Source organism: Aquarana catesbeiana, linkage group LG03 (genome assembly GCF_042186555.1).
Source record: "Aquarana catesbeiana isolate 2022-GZ linkage group LG03, ASM4218655v1, whole genome shotgun sequence".
NCBI classification, from domain to species: Eukaryota; Metazoa; Chordata; class Amphibia; order Anura; family Ranidae; genus Aquarana; species Aquarana catesbeiana.
This window is the reverse complement of record NC_133326.1, coordinates 116,779,358-116,802,075: the sequence shown is the minus strand read 5'-3', so window position 1 is coordinate 116,802,075 and position 22,718 is coordinate 116,779,358. Positions and strand designations below refer to the sequence as shown.

The window sequence follows — 22,718 nt, the reverse complement described above, 5'->3', positions numbered from 1 at the left end:
CACTAGCAAGCAATACAGTCAGCCAGTATAATCCCTCAAACTATCATCATGCATCATTTTCATCCAAAAGCAGTAGTAGCGATGATCATGAGAGGTAGGACCTTTGTCTATTGATGGCCTCCAAGAAAAGGATTTTATGGTAAGTTAAATCATCCATTAAGGTACACATGGTCAAAATAATTCTGAGATGTATGAGTTGTCCAAAAGCAATCCAACTGAGGGGATCCAGTAGGTCTGGGAGAACTCATGGAGAGTCTGCCTGAAGCCTGCTGAGATTTGAGTATGACAAACAGCTCACTGGAATACCTTCCATCACGATTCTGTGGAGCAGATGAGGAAGAAGCCTTAGGAGAGGAGCAGCATAAATCAGGTCGAACTGATCAGGGTTACCAAAGCATCCACTGTTATTGCCAGAGGATTCCTGGACAAATTTGTCCCGTTTGTTGCTGATTCTGGAAGCCAGTAAGTCCACATCTGCTGTCCCCCCACCTGCGAAAAATGTCTTGAATTACCTCCCGGTGGAGAGACAATTTTCCCAGGTCCAGACATTGCAGGCTGAAAAAATCCACCTTAAAATTTTCCCCACCTCTGATATGTATGTTAGACATTGCCACAATATAAAGTTTTGCCTATGTCAGAATCTGGTCAGCCTCTCTTAAATACACAAGGCTTCTGGTTCCTTCTTGATGATTTAAATACACTACTGCCGTGGCATTGTTTGACTAAATCTGGATCAGATGACCCTGTATCTGAGAGTTAAAGTCTTGAAGGGGCAACTGATTTGCTTGGACAATGCTGGATTTCAAGGTTTGTGAGGGAATTGAGTTCTGGACTTGGAGGACTAAGAGAAAAGAAAGGTGCTCTTTCTAGCAACAGAGGCATCTCTTCTCTGTGACAACCTTCATAAAGATGTCCAAGAAGGCTCCAAAGAGGCATTCCCTGCCAAAGGGTATACGCAAAAGACTTTTTGCACTGATGTGCCACAGACCTGCTGAAGGGTCCACTGCTTGATAATCCATGCATTTCTGTCAGGTATTTTCTGTATCTTCTGAAAATGATATTTGCCTGAGCGAATGCAGAGACCATTTCTAATGAGTGGTAAGCTGCAATAAATTGCATCCTTTGGTCGAGATATCCTTTTACTTTATGAAGGCTGGAATGCCACCCCAACACACCAGTGTTACAATGCACTTCTGCACACCACAAAGCAATATGTGTGTTCCACTCCAGGGCAAAAAAAAATGCAGCAGGCCCAAATTTGCATGTGTTGAGGTGCATTACAGCCCATTCATTCTGAAGAGGGGCCTGATGCAACACACCTCAACACCCCTGAAGTAAATCGATCCTTAATGTACAATTTTAGACAGTTTTCTGCTAGTTTTAAATAGAGTGGGGAAAAGTTCAAATTTATGTCAATATTTTGTTGCTGTCATTGCTTTTGCTAGGGAAATGGAAGGGTTATTTCCTCAACTCTACAAAAAAAAGTTTTACTTGCTGTCTTTGTCCCCACTTTCTGTTCAGTTGACACCCTGTCAAAGAACCGTAAGAAGAAAGAAATCTCTCCAAGGGCATAGAGTAAAAAAAAAAAAAAACCTTATCCACTCTATTCAAAAACATTATGGCAGGGGTTAGGCTTTAGATAATCCAATGCAACTAATGTTAAATACTAGTTACAAACACATTCAGCACTGAAGCTTATGTCACCATAAGTACATGGGGTTAGATTAATATTGCAATTACTTGTAATTGGCCATAAAGCCATTTCACTGCTAAAGACACAAACTGAATATTATCTAATAAAGTACACTTAGGCAAATTTATTTAACTTAGAGGAAAAGGTGTAGATGGTGATTATAGCAAGCTTTGATTATCTTATCTGCATTAAAAAAAAAATCAAATTGGTATCTGAAAACTAACTAAGAGTAACACTATTTTGTACATATAAAAGTCAGCCTTACTGCTTTCACTATCAATGTCTGCAATGCAAAGGCTTGTGCCTGCCATATTATGACTACTGAATACTCTTCTGGTCCTTAGCAAGCATAGATATTTCACCTTTGCCATAATGATCTGACTAATGTATGTCACCTCACTGTTAGGTCAAGAACAAAATTCTAAATGTAATGAAAACGGCTTACCTGTCAATGAGAGGCCAGTGATCTCTGCTACTCACAAGTCATTTCACACCGTCTTCCACAACTGCAAATCAAACAGAAAACAGAAGACTTAATAATCTTGTCACACTAGGTTTGTACATCTTTATGTAAGCTACAGTACTGAAATTGTATTAAGATCCAAAAATAAATGTATAAGACTCCAATGCAAAATATTATAGGTCTTATAAATACTATAAAAGGAAGATATACTGTATATCAGTCTTTATTATCTTTAAAGATTTTCATATCACCCTGTCAATCCTCATGAAGCTTAAAAATCCTCTGCATGCATGGATATATGCATAATACTTATAAAATTAGACACAGGGTTATTTGACATCCATTCCTAAACACATATAGTATTACCAAAATAGCAGTGGGTGCTTGGAACAGACTTTTAGTAATGGTAGTAAGCCAATCAACGGTAAGTCAATTTAAACAATAGGTCTACCATCTGACAAACATGTGAACTAACAAAAAGATTAGATGGGCCACTTGGTCTTTTTCTGCCATTGGTCTTCTGTGTTTTTATTTGCACAATAGGATTATTTTCAAACGAGGGGAATTCAAGCTAGGCATAGACATAAAATGTTAGTTGGTCATAGGGCAATGCCTGACTTCTGTTCTGAACATGAAGGCTTTGTGTATATGTGTGCTCATATATTCCAGCTCATCATCCGATGTCTTTGGCTACCTCTGAGATGGGCAGACTGCTAGTCTCCTGTTAAAGCTGACCTCTGGGTACAAAAAATGTAATTTAAATATATTCCTCCATAGCCATAAAAAGCTATAAATCCCCTTTGTGTGCACTGAATCCCTTTGTACACACAGTGATTACCATGTAAAAGTAGCAGTGACATCAGGCTATATGCTGCCTGCAGAAAACTACATTGGGGGCGGAGACAAGACCAGTCACCCTGCATAAGGAGCGAGAGCAGCAGTGCCTGGTCTTTATTACGGGAAGCTCCTGTGCAGAGGCAGAGTTTCAAGCTGCATTATTGCAAAGATCTGGAAGGAGTACACAAAGAACACCAAAGTAAGAATGTGCATGGCTCTTGAATTTTGGCAATATTTGCTTATCTCAGAGCTTACCTTTAAAGGGTTAGTTCACCTTTTTTAGAAAAAAGGCAAACTAACACTGTAGACCCCCCTTGCCCACCGCTAACTGCTGTACTTACCGCAACAGATGAGTGGCTGTTGTTTTTAGGGTCCAGCTACTGTTGAGTCATTACATTATCCCAACAAAGCGTCTTTACATGTTTAATTTGTAATTGTTCTACAATTTTTTAATAAATGTGTCCAAGACGTTTTTTCGCTATGTGCGACTACTTGGTGTGTCTTTTCATATATACTGTTAACTTGAGAGAGACGGTGTGCCCATGTTGGAGTCCATCTACACCAGAGCTGTGAAGATTTGTGAGACTTATCCATCAAGAGACTCCTGATGAATCTGGCTCCCCTGGTTGATGTCTTTCTACCTCTGCCTGTGTGGCCCACTACCATAAGGTATTTGGGTCAACACTTTCTGGTAAGTGCATTGTCATTATTCATGGTGGTGGGATTGTCACGTTGGTGTCGGTCACTTGTCGTTTGACCATCAGTTCAAGTACTTGTGTGGACTTTGTATTCATATGGGAACACGATTGGTGGCCCACTGTGGACTTTTATCCTATGTATTTTCACTATTTACATTATGTGTATGAGACATTCACTCTAGTCTCCATCTTAGTTTTTGTTTTATTTTGATTTATTCATATTCTTAAGATCACATTTACTTTGCTTATTTAGCGCAGCACTTTATGATCCTTGTATTTTGCACAATAATTGTCAATTGTGGTGCTAGCAACCTTTGCACAATCATTGGCGTGGTCATTTTCTCTTTATCTAAAGGTGATTCACTGACTTTGCCCATATAGCCGGTACAGCAGCCCAGGTATTTGAAATTCCCGCTCTTCTACCTCTTCGTATTTGCAGCACTTCTGAAATGGACCAGAGTGATTCTCTGTTCTGGTGCTGACCAATCAGAATTGCTCTGATCCGTCCCAGAAGCGCTGCAGAAAAAAGGGGGGTGAAGAGCAAGGCTTTCAAATCCCCAGCCTGGGCACTGGGCATTGACAGCTCATCATCCACGGAGGTAAGTGTAGTGGTGACCATTGGGGTGGGGAGGGTGTATGGTGTTGATTCACCTTTCATTTTTTGAGTAAAGATGAACTTACACTTGAAACATTTTTTTCCACATTGCACATACAGTAGGGATGGAAAGTATTCAGACTCCCTTAAATTTTTCACTCTTTGTTATATAGCAGCCATTTGCTAAAATCATTTAAGTTCATTTTTTTCCTCATTAACCACTTCAATACCAGGCACTTAGACACCTTCCCGCCCAGACTAATTTTCAGCTTTCAGCGCTGTCGCATTTTGAATGACAATTGCGCGGCCATGCTACACTGTACTCAAAACAATTTTTTAATCATTTTGTTCCCACAAATAGAGCTTTCTTTTGGTGGCATTTGATCACCTCTGCGTTTTTTATTTTTTGCGCAACAAATAAAAAAAGACAGAAAATTTTGAAAAAAAACAAGTTTTTCTTTGTTTCTGTTAAAATTTTTGTAAATAAGTAAGTTTTCTTCTTCAATGACAGGCACTGATATGGCTGCACTGATGGGCACTGATACGGCGGCGCTGATGGGCACCGATGAGGTGGCACCAATGAGGTGGCACTGACGGGCACTGATGATAGGCACTGATGGGCGGCACTGATGGGCACTGATAGATGGTACTGATAGGTGCCACTGGTATGCGGCACTGATGGGCACTCATAGGTGGCACTGATGGGCGCTCATAGGCGGCACTGATGGGCACTTGTGGGTGGCATTGATGGGTACCTATGAGTGGCACTGATGGGTACTTATGGGTGGCACTGATAGGTGGCACGGATGGGCACTGATAGGTGACCACTGATGGGCACGGATCGGCACTGACAGGTGGCACCGATGGACACTGATGGGTGGCACTGATGACACTAATTGGTGGCACTGATGCCCCTAAGGGTGGCATTGCTGGGCATCACTGCAATATACTGGTGCCAATCAGTGCCCATTTGTGGGCACTGATTGGCACAGATTGGGCACTGACTGGGCACACTGGGCACATGTGGATGGCCATGGGGTACATACCTGGCCATCCACATGTTGCCCCTCTCCCTGGTGGTCCTAGCGGCGATCCCTGGTGGTCCAGTTTGGTCATCTGAGGGGGGGCTGTGCTGATAAACAATCAGCGCAGACCCCCCCCGTCAGGAGAGCCGCCGATTGGCTCTCCTCTACTCGCGTCTGTGAGACGCAAGTGAGGAAAAGCCGATCAACGGCTCTTCCTATTGACATTGTGATCAGCCATGATTGGACATGGCTGATCACGTGGTAAAGAGCCTCCGCCGAAGGCGCTTTACCAAGATCGGGGGAGCGGTGTGTCAGACTGACACATCGCTCCACCGATCGCCACGATGCGCGCCCCTGCGGGTGCACGGTGGCATGTTATCCTGCTGGACGTCATATGACGCCCAGTCAGGATAACTGAACCACCGCCAGGCCGTCATCTGCTATGGGCCGGGCGGGAAGTGGTTAATGTACACACAGCATCCCATATTGACAGAAAAACACAGCATGGTGGTGGCAGCATCATGCTGTGGGGGTGTTTTTCAGCTGCAGGGACAGGACGACTGTTTGCAATAGAGGGAAAGATGAATGTGGCCAAATACAGGGATATCCTGGACGAAGACCTTCTCCAGAGTGCTCAGGACCTCAGACTGGACCGAAGGTTTACCTTCCAACAAGACAATGACCCTAAGCACACAGCTAAAATAACGAATGAGTGGCTTCACAACAACTCCGTGACTGTTCTTGAATGGCCCAGCCAGAGCCCTAACTTAAACCCAATTGAGCATCTCTGGAGAGACCTAAAAATGGCTGTCCACCAACATTTACCATCCAACCTGACAGAACTGGAGAGGATCTGCATGGAGGAATGGCAGAGGATCCCCAAATCCAGGTGTGAAAAACTTGTTGCATCTTTCCCAAAAAGACTCATGGCTGTATTAGATCAAAAGGGTGCTTCTACTAAATACTAAGCAAAGGGTCTGAATACTTAGGACCATGTGATATTTCAGTTTTTCTTTTTTAATAAATCTGCAAAAATGTCAACAATTCTGTGTTTTTCTGTCAATATGGGGTGCTGTGTGTACATTAATGAGGAAAAAAAAATAACTTAAATGATTTTAGCAAATGGCTGCAATATAACAAAGAGGGAAAAATTTAAGGGGGTCTGAATACTTTCTGTCCCCACTGTATGTAGACTTTGTCCTACACTTTCAATAGACCACACTGTACAACCTCCAGGCTTATATGTTACTGAAAATATGTAGTCACACTTACAGCAATGTAATTAAAACAATCAAGTATATATTGACACTTATAATACAGCCAGCCCTAATGTTCCCTCACTCTCATGTTTAATTCAAGAACAGTATAGGATAAACAAAATACTGTTGTAAAACAGGACTATGTTTCCTCTGAGCTGAACAATATAGAAATGAAGGAGTTACACCAGAAAAAAATGGGCTTTAATATGGTTCTTTTACACAGTGTAATTTTTAAATTGCGCATCTCAGAGAGGAAAGAGTGTTATGTGCGTGAGAGGGTGATTATAAGCTGAAAGACATGACCCGAATGATGGGTGGTCAGATCATTAACATATCTGATCATAACCTACACTGAGAAAAATTCTTCCTCATCAGCAGTTTATGGTTGGCCAGAGATAATCAGATGTACCATCATAAGAGGCAGGTGGTGAGACATCTGCCAGTCTTTTTTGCATGGCAATAGCCCACTGTGTACTTTAGTCCCATTCAGCCAAATATATAGCTACAGAGGTCTAGTGGTATGAGGTGCTATGAGGTCCTTTAAAGAAAAAGGGAACCATCTGTGTCGAATTATATGTAGACAGTTTTTACCATGTTGGGAAATCTTGTTATAGTATGATGGATTCCAGTGCTTGAAAGCCTGTGCCACCCCCTTCATTAACCCCTGTTAATATATATAATGTTATAATTTCTCGATTTATGTAAATGGCACAAATTAATCATGTGCAAATATAGGGTTGTGCTTGACCACAGTAAGGTTACAGAAGCCTTGGTTGCACTTACAACAGGCCTGGTCTATGCGTACTTGGACATCGCTGACCTACTTCTAAATATGCAGAATATCTACAGCTCAGGACTTGTGATTTGCACTCTAGTTCCAAGTCAGTAACCCAAAGAGTACTGAAACCAAAGAATCAATATGATAGCCAGGAAACTAGTATTTATAAATAAGGCAAGTAATGGCTCCCTTCATATATACAATTAAAACAAACCAGTCACATATGGTAACATATTAAACTATTAACTATTAACATTAAACTAAGAGGCTAGCATGAAAGCAAACGCTGGCTAAACATTCCTCTTCCCTGTGACCCAGGAGACCCCCTAAGGCTAAAGCTGGATACACATTATACATTTTTCTGTAGATTTACCAAAACCATATAATATGAGGTGAAACCTTAATGCCGCGTACCCACGGTCGGACTTTTCGGCTACAAAAGTCCGACGGACGCCGACGGACCAAGTCCGGCGGACAATCCGATCGTGTGTGGGCTTCCCCGGACTTTCAGTAGACTTTTCCAGCCACAAATCTGACGGACTTTAGATTTGAAACATGCTTCAAAACTTTACGTCGTAACTCCGCCGAACCCAGAAATCCACTCGTCTGTATGCTAGTCCGACGGACAAAAACCGACGCTAGGGCAGCTATTGGCTACTGGCTATCAACTTCCTTATTTTAGGAAGTACGAATCCGTCAGACTTTTGTGTGATTGTGTGTAGGCAAGTCCGGTCGTTAGAAAGTCTGTTGAAAGTCCGCCAAAAGCCGGCGAAAGCTGTCGAAAGTCTGTCGGACGGGCTGTCGGACTTTTGTAGCTGAAAAGTCCGACCGTGTGTACGCGGCATAAGAGTTTCAATTTGTATGCAATCAGGCAGGCCCTTGTACTACATGGTTTTGATGAATCTAAAGGAAATCAGACAACAAAAGTTGTATAGTGTGTATGGGGTCTTAGTTTACACTTGTGCCAGACCTTGCCGCCTCTGTGAAAAGCAATCAGCGAATTGCTTTTCCTAGTGGTGTTTGACAGTCAGTAAGAAAGCGATGCGTCACCGCCTCATCACCTGTTTAAATCCGGAAAACCTGCACCGTTACGCTGCAACTGCATCCATTGCACAAGGTTGCAGGGTAGTTGCAGTGTGGCCACATTTACTAGAATGAGTCGGATTTGGCAGCAGTACTCCCAGCTGAATGCCACAGGGGGTATAATTTTTGCCACAGCATGTGTACAGCCCTGTATGGCTGCCTTTTCAGCTTAAAGTGATAAAAAAATATATTTTTGTTATACTTACCTACTCCCTCCTCTGGGTGCTTCCTTAGCAAGCCAGGTGCTAAGTAGGCACTCACGCACGTGCACTCCAAAGCTGGGATGTATGTGACCATAGACACACACAGCCCCGGTAAACCATGTCCCCACTCCCTGCTCACAGGAGCTGAGCCTATGACTCCGCCCTCAGTGTCTTCCGTGAAACCAGGAAGTGAGAGGAGTGGTCCTGGAGCCGAGACAGCACTGGAGCAGTGTAGGACAAGCAGTGGGGTGTTCTTTACCTTAATGCAGAGAATGCCATGAGGTAAAGGAAAAAAATATAGATTAAGCCATAAAAAAACCATAGCTCAACTACCAATTTTTACTGCCCCTGTTTGAAGTGTAAACAAGTCCTTAGTCTTCAACTTCCAGATGTATGGAAAGCTGAAGTTAAAACACTGCTCCTCTGCATGACAATCCAATTTTGGCACTTCTCATTGGTACAATTACATTGTAGGTTGTGCTAGGCATGTGTAAGACTTTCCAAAAATGTGATATTTGCATATGGATTTGGTGTAGCAATATGAATTTCCCAGTGTTAGCGATGATTATTATGATTACATAAGTGGCAGCTGTACTTTAAAGGTGAACTCCAGCCATAGAAATCAATAGCCACAAAGAGTATAATTTTACTTTGTGTATACTAAATGTGCTGACATCTTCAGTGTGCTATATATAGTCTGTACAGACAGCAGAGCTTACAGGCTGCCTGCAAAAAGCTACAGGAAAGGGCGGAGATAAGACCAGTCAGTGTCACCCTGTAGAAGGGGAAAGAGCAGCAGTGCCGGGTCTTTCTTACAGGAAGCTCTTGTACAAAGGCAAAATTTTAGTGCAATTACTGTGAAAATTTGTTAGAAATACAGTAATCATACCAGGATTCAAGCACAAATACACACATATCTCGTATTTAAACAATATATGCTTATACTGGAGTCCAGCTTTAAGATAATCAAATCATTTTGTACAATACACAGTCACATTTCCTTGATCAAGAAGCATAATTTCGATTTTATCAGATAATATTGCATGTGCACTTCTGACATCAACATTTTTTTTTTCAGCTGAGAAAATTGTTACTGTTTATGGAAAGACTTGCTAACACTGTCTTATATCCTTCGACCTCAGGGGGCTGCAGCTTACCATGAAGTCCCATAAGTATTGAAAATAGTGTTGGAGGGAGGCAGCTTGGAGAGCTTATTTTTTTCAATTTCTTTATTGATTTTCTTTATATCTAAATATTTCATAAACCGAGATACAATTCTCGCCATTACCATCACAAATTACAAAAATAATTTTCCTCCCCCTATCCCTCACCCCCCTCCCATCCATCCCTCCCCCTCCTATTTGACCTTTCTTTTCTGACCTCTAGCTGCCTGACTTTTCCTGTATCTCCAAACTTCTCCCTTTCTTATGCTCCCATCATTTCAGCAAATCTAATTGTCTGCTTAAACTTTATCCAAACTCTCCACTTCTCTTCGAAACCTTCCATTCCCTCCTCCCCACTGAACCTTAGATATTCCAAATTAGTTTTGTTTATTTTACTACACCAACTCCTCCTTGTGGGACTTTATAGCTCCTGCCACTGTCAAGGGATTAAACTTTTGGCTGCGTTTAATAACTGGGGGACCAATGTTCTTGTATGTTGTTTGACTGGCATTCTAACCCCATGGAACAAACACCCCCATGGGTCCTCTGGTATTTATATGCTAGTTATTTCCTTTATTATCTGAAGCACCTCTCTCCAGTATTTTTTAAATATAGGACATGTCCACCATATGTGGGCCATGGTTCCAAGTACCTTACACCCCCTCCAACATAACTGTGAAACCTCCTTTTGGCATTTGTGTGCCTTATCGGGTGTTATATACCAGAGTGCCAGGCACTTGTAGTTAATTTCTATAGTGTTATGCCCCGTACACACGGTCGGACATTGATCGGACATTCCGACAACAAAATCCTAGGATTTTTTCCAACGGATGTTGGCTCAAACTTGTCTTGCATACACACGGTCAAACAAAGTTGTCGGAAAATCCGATCATTCTGAACGCGGTGACGTAAAACACGTACGTCGGGACTATAAACGGGGCAGTAGCCAATAGCTTTCATCTCTTTATTTATTCTGAGCATGTGTGGCACTTTGTGCGTCGGATTTGTGTACACACGATCGGAAATTCTGCCAACGGATTTTGTTGTCGGAAAATTTTATAGCAAGCTCTCAAACTTTGTGTGTCGGAAAATCCGATGGAAAATGTGTGATGGAGCCTACACACGGTCGGAATTTCCGACAACAAGGTCCTATCACACATTTTCCGTCGGAAAATCCGACCATGTGTACGGGGCATAAGTGTTTATTGCCGTGGTGTGTGCCAGCCTCAGTATTTGCCCTAAATCTAGGTCTTTCTCTCGCATTCCCAATTCTTCTTTCCATTTTCCCATAAATGGCGGTATTTTTGGCCTTTTCAGTCCCATCAGTAGCAACAAAATGTTTCAAATGGGAGTACCGCCATTCATCTATTACCAATAAGTCTTTTTTGTGTTTTAAATCCCGAAAAGTGCATATTTTACCTTTCTTCATTATATCTTTTAATTGTGCATTATCTTTTTTTATCCAATTTCCGAACAGTCTCCCTTTCCCTGGTGGAAAATAATTTGTGTCTCTTAGTGGTATCAAAAGTGAATTAAATTCCCATTTTTCCCATTTGTGCATCATATCCCAGATTGCCATTGCTTTCTGTGTTATATCATGAGTGTTCTCACTCAGTTCTCTTAGTTGTGTGGGTATCCATATTATTTTCCCTAGGGTAGCATTACTAATCGTGTTTTCCAATTTAACCCATCTTTTTCTTTATTGTTTTTTGCCCATTCTAACACCCATGATAGCAGAATAGCATTGTAATAGTTCTTAAGATCTGGTACCCCCAGTTCCCCTTGCCCCTTCTCCTTAGTCAGTACTGCCAAGCTTATATGAGGCTTCTTTTTCTGCCAAATAAACCTTAAGAGTATCGTTTTTTAGTGTTTTAAAATATACCTGTGGGAGGGGGATTGGTAGCATTTGTATCTTATACATAATCTTTGGTAAAATGACCATTTTAAAAATGTTTATTCTGCCTATCCAAGACAAGTATCTTGTTGCGATTTTATTTAATTCTGTTTTCATTTCATTCAGTAGCGGGATGAAATTCGCTTGGTATATTGTCTCAGTGGATGGTGTTATTCTTACTCCTAAGTATTTTAAATTTGTTTTTCTCCAAATAAATGGGAACTCATGTTGGTATATCTGCTCGTCCTGTTTCCTCACATTAATATTTAGGATCTCTGATTTCGAAGGGTTCATTTTAAAGTTTGATATATCTCTGTATGTTTTTAAGGCTTTCATTAAGTTGGGCAGGGTTATCCTGGGACTAGTTATATAAAACAGAATATCATTGGCGTAAGCCACCAATTTGTGTTCCTTGTCCCCTATCTTAATCCCCCTTAATAATTTCGTATCGGCTTTCAGCAGTGAGATGGGTATATAACTTGAACATATTGAGGCATCTTTTCCTTCCTTTGGGATGATGGTGATTGCGGCCTCCAGAGCCTCCCTCCTCATCCCCCAGTTTTTTCCTAACCCATTCATATAGAAGCATAGTTTGGGGATTAAAATATCCTTAAACTTTTTGTAATAATATGTCGTCAGCCCGTCTGGGCCTGGGCTTTTCCCTGCAGGTGAGTCTTTTAAGATCTTATTAATCTCTTCTTCTGTTATGGGATCCTCTAGGACATACTTTTGTTTTTTCTAACCTCTCTTTTTCACTTTCTGGTGTCTCATTTTGGTTAATCAAGTACAATTTACAGTAATATTTCTGAAATACCCTTGCTATTTCTGCTGTTGTGTATACCATTTCCCCAGTGCTAGTTTGTATTTTCTCTATGTAGTTAGCTGTTTTTTTTTCTTTTTTAATATTTTAGCCAGGAGCTTCCCAGTCTTATTCCCCCATTGACACCTCTCTTTCTTGATTCTATTAACCGTTTCAGCCCCGGGAAAATTTTAAGATCGCCTCTGCGATTTTTATTTTTTGCGCTATAAACAAAATAAGAGCGACAATTTTGAAAAAAACGCATTATTTTTTACATTTTGCTATAATAAACATCCCCCAAAAATATATAAAAAACATTTTTTTTCCTCAGTTTAGGCCGATTGTATTCTTCTACATATTTTTGGTAAAAAAAAAATCGCAATAAGCGTTTATTGATTGGTTTGCGCAAAAGTTATAGCGTTTACTAAATAGGGGATAGTTTTATGGCATTTTTATTATTAATTTTTTTTTTTACTAGTAATGGCGGCGATCAGCGATTTTTATTGTGACTGCGGACATGTCGGACATTTTTGACACATTTTTGGGACCATTGTCATTTATACAGAGATCAGTGCGATTAAAAATGCACTGATTACTGTGTAAATGACACTGGCAGTGAAGGGGTTAACCACTAGGGGGCGGGGAGGGGTTAAGTGTGTCCTAGGGGAGTGATTACTAACTGTAGGGGGATGAGCTAGCAGTGTCATTACTCTGATCACAGCTCCCGATGACAGGGAGCTGTGATCAGTGACACTTGTCACTAGGCAGAATGGGGAGATGCTGTTTACATCAGCATCTCCCCGTTCGTCCTCTCCGTGAGGCAATCGCGGGTATCCCCGCGGCGATCGAGTCCGCGGGACCCGTGACCCGACTCACGGAGCTCCTGGCCGGCGCACGCGCACGCCGCCGCGCACGCAATGGCATGGCAGGGAATTCAAATGGACGTACAGGTACGCCCATTTGCCCACCCGTGCCATTCTGCCGACGTACATCGTATGCGCCGGTCGAGAACCGGTTAAAGGCCATTCGGGTTTCCTGTTCTATTAGTTCTTCTAGTTCCTCCCTTTTTAAGGTGGCCGCCTGTAATATTTCACATTCACCCTTTTTTTATGTTGCTGTTCTAAGTCAAAAATTTCTTTAGATAATACTTCCCTTTTCCTTACTCTCTCCTTTTTTCTTTCCGCTCCCATCGCGATCAAGATTTCTCTTATATAGGCCTTATGGGCTTCCCATAATGTGGCTTCTGATATTTCTTCGGTATCATTTATTTTAAAGTACTGATCTAATCTTTTATTATCCTATCTTCAGCTACTTTATCCTGGATTAGTTCTTCGTTTAGTCTCCATATATTAGTCCTATTTTGGACCCCCTCTATCTTCATTTTCATTGTCACTGGGGAATGGTCTGAGAAGGTTATTTCAATGTTCATACTAATCACTGACTCCAGCAGCCTATGTTCAAACAGAAAATAATCAATTCTGGAGTACATCCCATGTACAGAGGAGTGGAATGTAAAGTCTCGTGTTTTAGCATGTTGTATTCTCCACACATCTATCAGTTGGTTTTGATGTAGCTTCTTTTTTAACATCTTCTACTGTACATTTCCTGTCCGCTGTACCTGGGACGTACTATCAATCCTTGGTTCCATGCAGAAGTTAAAGTCTCCAGCCATAATTACTCCTCCTTTCTTAAACTCCATTAACCTCTCTGTAAAATTTTATTGGGTTTTTATTGGGGCAATAGATATTTGCCATGGTGCAATCCACCTCACATATCCTTCCCCTCAGGAATAGGTAGCGCCCTTCCAGGTCTGCCAATCTCTTCTCCAGGGTAAACCTTACTCCTCTGGCAAATCCTATGGCTACTCTCTGCCCGTTTAGTTGTAGAATCACCATAGTACCATACTGGGAAATCGTTTGAGCTTATTTTAAGATTTATTTCATGGGAGAAATGTGTCTCCAGCAAGAAGAATACTTCTACCTTAAGTTGCTTGATTTCTCTTAGTATATTAAATCTTTTTGTAGGTGTATTTAGCCCATGCACTTTGTACGTCACAAAGTTTAATGTTGTCATGTATGCTCATTGCGCACCCCGCTCCAGCTCCCATCTTCTTGGTACAACCCAACCACTTGATCCGATTGATTATGCCCATTTACCATATATGGTAGCCTTGCTGGGAGTTCAATGAGCAAAAAGCTGTCATTGCTTCCACTATCAGCCTTGGTCTGGTTCAGAGAGGCTCCCCCACCATCCCCCCCTTTCCCTCCCCTCTCCTCACCCTCCCGTCCCCCCTTCCCTACCCCCACTTCGTTTGGGGGGTTTTGGTCTCCCCGTGGCCAAAGGATCCAAGGCCCTCCTACTCCTTCCTGCCCTGCGGTTCTCCTCCCCAGAGCTTGTGCTCTACCTATGAACCCCAGTCCAAGTTGCTACCTCCCTATTTGGGGGTATCTCCTCCCCCGCTCAGCTCCCCAAGTCCTAGTGCTTTATTTCTATCCCCCCGACCAGTCCAGTCTGGCCTCCCTCCCCATCTTCTAGATTTTCTTCTTTGTTGATGATGCCTTCTTCTTTTTTAAGATCAGGTACCATTGTTGTTGCTCTTCTGTATTTAGTGTTTTCTCCTGCGCTTTCCACCAGCCAGGGATCTCTAATAATGGAATATCCAAACTATTGCAAAATTTAGGTGTATCTTCTAGGAATCTAAGATTTGCTGACCTGCCCTCCTTTTGCCCTATTAAACAGGCTGGGAAGCCCCAGAAGTATTGGATCTTATGCGATTTCATTTGTTCAAGTAAGGGTTTTAATATTCTTCTCCTTGTCAGAGTCTCCGATGCCAGGTCTGGGAATATCTGCAGTGTGGTCTCTACGTACTTAAGAGGCTGGTTGGATTTTAGGCCAACCCATATCTGATATTTATCTTTATACTTATAGAATCTCTCAATCACATCTCTCGGAATTTATCCTGCCATCTCTGCAGGTTTTCTGATCCTGTGTATTCTTTCAAACTTTATTTTTTCTGTCTCTGATAATCCCAGCAAAGGGCCAAATACTTTGTCCATTTTTTCTTGTAGATCTTCACCCTGTAAGTCAGGTAGGCCCTGAATTCTTAGTTTTTTTTCTCCTATTGCGGTTTTTCCTGGTCTTCTACTTTGTACATCGTGTACCTTTCTCTGTAACTCTTCCATCTGTTCTTTAAGCTCTTTAATTTCGGCCGCTTGAGAATACAACTTTTTTTCTGTTTCCTCCACTCTTTTTAGTATCTGATTCAGATCTCTGTGTAAAGTTGCCATTTCCCCCTGTTTGCTAGATTGTTGCAATCTAGCAAACATCTCAACCATTTCACCCTAGTGAAATTGGTAGTTGGTACAGGGGGTCCCCTAGTTACAAACATCCGACTTACAAACGACTCCTACTTACAAACGGAGGGAGAAAACAGGAAGTGAGAGGAAATCTACCCCTAGGAAGGGAAATTTACTCCTGTAAGAGCAATTATGGGGGAAAGGTACCTCCACTGATGCATTATCACCAAGGCTTGTTTCCACAACAACCCAAAATTTTCAAAATCCAATTGTCATTGGGACAGAAAGTGAGGTGAAATCTTCTGAACAGGGGCAAAGACAGCAAAACAAATGTTACAGGGGTGTTAACCTTTCCCTATGCTATCCAAAAAGCTTAAAAATAGTTTTTTTGGCTGGAGTTACACTTAAAAAAAAAATGTACCTGTTTCGACTTACAAACAGATTCAACTTAAGAACAAACCTTCAGTCCCTAACTTGTTTGTAACCCGGGGACCCACTGTAGTTGCTTTTTTTGTCTTGGCTCTACTTCAATATCTTCTTCCAACTCTTAATTTGTCTTCTTCACCTCTCCTGGTCTAGTGCTGGCAAATATTTATAAAGCTCCTGGTATGGTATCCTAGCAGTGGAAGAGGGTGTATACATCCGCGGGGCGTACGAGCAGTCAGACCCCTCGGCCAGTCTCTGCTTTTATGTGCTTTCTGCCCAGCCTATTATATGTCCCAGGCTTTCTTATATTTTCTCCATCTACTCTGTTTAGAGTTGCTAAACACAATTATGTCTATAGGAGCGTATCACACTATAGGCGTATTATAGTGCAGGCTCCAAGTCAGGGCAGGAGTGAATTTGGCTTACCCCATTCAACGGTGCAGGTCTACGCCTGTTTCTCTGAAGCAGCCCGCTATATGCCACTGGCTGACAGTTATCCGTGCACACTTATGACTATGGGAATGTTTCCCAATGGGGGTGTATCACAGTCCAGACACAGATCAATGAAAAATGTGAATTTGACTCACCCCTTTTGCAATTCGGGTCTGCGCCTGTCTCTCAGATGCTACCCACTGTATGTCACTGTTAGGACTGTCCTCTCTGCGGGTCCTCCACTGTTCCGTCCTTCTCTGCTCCAGTGGGAGTCGGGTTATGAGGCCCATTACATCCAGGGGTGTCCTGAGGGGTACCAGGGGGTCGAAGTTAAAGTTCCTGAGACAGCTTACTGCCGGGAGGACTCACTGCCTGTCCATTCCTTTGCCGAGCCATACATGCTCTCCTTTCTCCCTCACCTTCTCCCTCATGCAGCCTGTGACCAGTGCTGTAGTACGCTCCACAGGCCGATCTCCTCTCCACTTCCGCCTTTCCGGTGGGCGTCCAGGGGTTTCTCCTCCTTTCAGACCCAGCTTATCCGGCACACACACCGCTCTGCAGCACTCCACTTATCACCCGGTCCCAGCCCCCTCTAGTGCAGGTACAAGCAGAGAAGGATGGGACTTGTCTGCACAGCAGCTACGGAAGCCGAAGGGGGAGCAATCCTGTCCTCACTGCTGCATACAGAGGGGAGCCTCGCGGGCCTCATGGGATCAGCAGCTGCTCCTGACCAGCGCCCACATCAGGCCCCTCCCTCTGCACTGTCCTAGCCCAAGCTACTTTAAATCTTATCAATTCAAATGGCATCTAAACTCAGATTTTCTTATATTTAGTCATTACTTACTTTTGTATTGTTTTTTTTAGATGTTCACAGTATGGATGGGATATAAAGCTTATCTGAATATTTGTTTTTTAGATATATAAAAAGAAAGCTGAAATCTACCTTGTCCAAATCCTGAGCTTAGTCCTGCTTGATATTCAGCTTCAGCTCTATTTAAATAATTTCCACAGAGATTTACCTGCCACTCCATTACCCTTAGCTAAAAACCACCATAAACATGTTTGAGATGCTGTCCTAATGAAATGTAATACAAGTCAAAATCCTGAGTGAGACTTCTGGCACATGAGCTAGCATGACATTTCTGATCATGTCCCTGCATAAATATCTGCCAGTCAATGGCATACATTAACACACTAGATAATGTGCTCTCCTCTGCATATTATTTCAAATGGTATTGAGTATTTTACATACCTTTAAACCATAACTATACTTTTGAAATGCATCAGCTCTTTTAATAGGCACAAATATCAAGAAACTTTGCAATCTGACCCTGTTACCTCTGCCTTTTCTTTTCCTGTTTTTGAAGCTGTCATCACAAGCCCTGAAAGATGTAGAGATTGCTCAGGTTAAATTCAGTCAGTCTATACCCGTAGCTTTACATACGGACTGAGAATAACAAGGCCCAAATCTGTTTGATTCCCTGTTTTCAGAATCAGGAGCCTTAAATAATTATTTTTCTGCTGCACTGCACTCATGTCATCACAAGAGATCACAAACTGCTATAAGCAGTCAGTTCCTAAATAAGAGTGGCGGTGTAATAAAAATATTAAGTTTGACTATTCATTGGGGATTTATTAGCACAGTTTATTGTTACAACACAAATCTGTAAAATAAATGTACATTTTGCATACAAGATAGGAAGTACAGCACTTCCACATCCAGGATGCTGCTTCTGAATCCTGGATTACATTGATGTAAACTATTTCATTAACAGATAACTAGATTAAATTGTGTTTTTTTAATAATACCGGGAGTGCAGCTTAAATGAGTTACTGGAGTGGATTTACTAAAGAAAAAAAGGCTGCTCACTTTTCAAGGGAATCTGCACTTTGTAAGAAATTTGCTTGAGAGCTTAGAGAATGTTGGTAAGTTTCGCTTTGCAAATAATACCCAATCATGTGCCTGGAAAAACACAGCATTTTTGCTTACAGATGACTGGATGATAGCAGAGCTTCACTTCATTCACTAAGCTCAGGGGCAATTTCTCTTGCAAAGCGCAATTTCCTGTACAAAGCGAACAGCCTGTTTGCTTTTAGTAAATCAACCCTAATGCATTTTAAAAGTACAGTTAACCTTTAAGAAGCCCCTAATAAGATTTTGAAGTTTATACTGGGAAAAATAAATAAAATAAAAACATATTCAATGCTTACCTGTAAATGTCCCTTTGATTTTCTTGAAAATGAAAGTACACAAAAATATCTGTTGATCTGGTCAGTGGGCTGTAAAGCCCTGTACACACGATCGGATTTTCCGAAGGGAAATGTTGGATGTCAGACAAATGTCTGTTGTCGGATTTTCCGATCGTGTGTACACAAGTCCGTTGGACAAAAGTCCAAAGTACAAAGACGCATGCTCGGAAGCAGAAGCGGTCGGTCTTGTAAACCAGCGCTCGTAATGCAGAATTAACATTCGTGACGTGGCAAATTATGAAATCTCCAAATGCAGCGAACATTCTCTTCTTCTTTAATGGGATAATAATGAAGCTGCTTTGCTGGTGATACTGATGGAGTTATTGCAAACGAATTTTAAAAGGCTTTTTTTTCTAGTGATATCAAGAATAATATTATTATGTTTTGTTTTTTTTTATTTGTGCAGGTTACCACAACACCATTATCCCATAGTTTATAAGATCAAAGATACAACTATGTTGGTGTCCCTTGTCAATTTTACATTGTATTTTTTAAAATGTAACTGCCTACTCCCAAACTGTCATTTGAAGTAAAACACATAGCCAAGTATTATTCTCCACAATTTTTTTATTGTGCATATAAAAAAAAAAAAAAAAAAAATAGGCATGCTATCTGCCAATAGAACTTAACCAAAAAGTGCATTCTATGCATCCAAAAATATAGAAAATATACCACATCAAATCATTATTCAACCAAAAAAATAATGTCAAAGCAATAACTCCAAGGCCAATAATAAACAACACGTTATCTCCTCCGATTCCGCAACATGTCTGGTTGACTAACGGCCATTCAGAAACTAACTGAAAAGCACAAAATGAAAAGCGCGAAAAGTAAAACGCGAATCAACACTCATCAAACTTCTAGTAACACAAAATTATCAGAAGGAGCCCAAACGGTGGCGTTAAAGAGCTGAAAAACCACGTAGTACGTTTAGTACGTTATTACATTCGTAATTGTTGGCCAACATTTGTGTGACCGTGTGTATGCAAGACAAGTTTGAGCCAACACCCTTCGGACAAAATTTCACGGTTTTGTTGGCGGAAAGTCTGATCGTGTGTACGAGGCATAACACTCTGCCTGTGCTGCAACAAAATCCTGAGCAGTGTTATCAGTCCTGCCCAGTTCTCCTTATCGCCTACAAAACAACTCCTCTCTAAGTTATGTAGATGAGTAAAGTGGGAGGTACACTGCTGTGTCAATACAATTCCTGTCTTAAGTAGACAACACTGCTCCGCAACAGATACAGAAAAGTGAATTAGAGTTGTGACCACAGGACAGGAAGTATATATATATGCTAATGTTAAATTAGGTGAGGGTATCAACTATAGGCGAAGAATTTCCATCAGAACAAGAAGTATGTTACTGGCAGGATTAGTAAATAAAAGAAAAAAAGCCTAAAAAAAAAAAAAAAAAAAAAAAAACACACACCATCACCACAAGGACTGCCAATATAATACATTTTTGTTCTTAAGTCACAAATACCTACCAACTATACAAATTTTGGTAAAAATGTAGGAAGCAATAGGAAACGTAACAATGCTAAAAGCTGGACTCCAGGTATGACTTATATGGCATACTTACTTTGTTCCAACTTGGAATAATGTAAGTATGCCTGTCTCATAACTGTGGAAGCTGACAATCACTGTTAGTACTACTACAGTGATAGCTGTGACCTTCATCCAATCAAAGAATGCCTTATTCTTTGATTGGATGGGGTAGAGATTGTGACATACTTGCCCCTTCTCTCAATCTCGTCCAATCAGAGAGTGCCTTGCATTCATTAAAAAAATAAAAGCAATCTGTAAATATCGACAGCGCCAAGCAAGCAACCCCCTGTGGTCAGTATGCAGAGGGTAAGATGCTCAGCACAGGATCCATAAGTTTGTGCTATCACTGTAGTAGTATCAAATAATCCAGTGATTTACAACTTCCTCAGCAAACCATCGGGTATGAAATATGCATACTTACATTGCTCCAAGTTGGACCAATGTAAGTATACAATACAGATCATACCTGAAGTTCAGCCCTGAGTTTGGGTTCACACATGTGCGTTGCATACACAGCATGTGATATGCATAGGAATCGCACTGCATTCCTGTGCACATCACATCTGTGCGACTGAGCCATACATTTTGTATAGCTCAAATCACATTGCATCGGCTCCAAAATGGTGCACGCCCCCTTTATTCCCGCACCTGAACTGCACTGCATGAGTGTTCACACCCATGCGATGCGATTCTGGCAATTGCACTGCGTTTTGCGATCTTCGGGGTGTCATTAATTTAACATTGACACCCGCAGCAGATCACATGGACACAGTGCGATTGTTATGCAGTGCAATGCAATGTGGGGAAACGCAGTAAATCTTGTGTGTTTCCCGCATCACATCAGTGTGAACCAGAGCTAACTGTTCTTGTATTTAATAAATGTGTTTTTGAAAATTTTCTTTACTCTAGGTTCACACTTGTGTGGGACAGGAAAGCTTGCAAAATCACAAGCATTCCCGACCTGCAGGCAAAATACGCTGCTCTTTAGCAGAGATGCAAGGGTGCCATTGTTATCATCAGTGTTATGATGTTTATAGTTAAAAAAAAAAAATTATTGGTCCCATGGGGGACAGATTGACTTCCAGTTCTTTATATGCAGACATAGACTTGGATCTCTTGCCTTGCCCACCAAAGTTCAGCAACAAGAGAAGCCCAAGGCAGACAGTACGTGATCTCCCCGGTTGTTTTCAGAGGGAGATCTCGGGCTTCCCGCAGAAGCCATGTATCAGAGCTGTAAAGCGGCCTCGAGTCATGTGACCAGCCAGAAGATAGCTCTAAATAGGTATTTACAACGCTCCTTTTTTGTGTGGTATGCCAGGCTCTAATGGAGGGGCTGGCAGTGACCATGAATTTTTACTTAACAAACACTTTAGGTTAAAGCGGACCTTCAGTCATTTTTTTCATCTTTGCATCTATAAAATCTTCTGCCCTTGTTGTTTTAACTTTGGATAGTAAAACATGTTATTTTCTGCCCGTAAATACCTTATACAGCCCACTTACTGTTTCTTGTCTGGTAATAAGCCCAGGTTTATGACATCATGCACAGCTGTCTCACTCTCATGAGAGTTTGCCAGGAAGGGAGGGGGTGAGTCATAAGTGGGCAAATGAGAGCTGCAGGGCTGCAGAGCTGGAGGTGTGCCTCTGTGTGTCTGTGTAAATCCAGGAAGTGAACAGGCAGCAGCTTCAGCTGCCCACAGTTAAAATGGATGCAGCCAGACTCAGTGGAGGGAGATTTCTGCAGCATATTTGGCAAGCACAGAATCACAGTATATATCAAATAATATGCAAAGTGGTTGGGGGGAAGCTTCAGAATGGCAATTTTTTTATTACAAATTATTTGAGTAGACTGGAGTTCCTTTTAAATGTATCTCTACATTTTGGGTTGTTGAGGGAATGGAAGCACCAGATTAAACCAATCCAATTTTGTATAGAACACACAGCATGTGGGTGGGATATGAGCCTAGGATCCAAATGCTCCATATACATTAATAGGAACGCATGAATATAAAGTAAGCCTGCAGCACACATGTTCATCTTGACAAATGCCACAATGAGTGAAGTAAACCATCATATATAAGCACTGACAGATTGGTTTTGGATGGCTCCTTTATATGCATAAACAGCAAACAGAGGTTTTAGTTCTTGTTCGCTGCACCTCCCATCCCCCCTTCTGCTAATATACCCAGTTAGTATATATTATCTCAGCCTGTTTTGTATACAGCATGAAATTGGCATGGTTTATCATGTCAATGTATTTGAAGTACATTTACTTCTCCT

General features: G+C 41.5%; 1 protein-coding gene across 5 annotated transcripts in view; it reads right to left on the bottom strand.

Moving 5' to 3' along the window:
• LINGO1 (leucine rich repeat and Ig domain containing 1) overlaps positions 1-22,718 on the bottom strand; it is a 595,405-nt gene that overhangs the window by 421,654 nt on the left and 151,033 nt on the right. For all 5 annotated transcript variants that reach the window (XM_073619045.1, XM_073619050.1, XM_073619048.1 and 2 more), the window contains exon 2: positions 2,139-2,199. The gene's annotated coding sequence lies outside the window, so the exon portion shown is untranslated. The remainder of the gene's footprint in view (positions 1-2,138; positions 2,200-22,718) is intronic.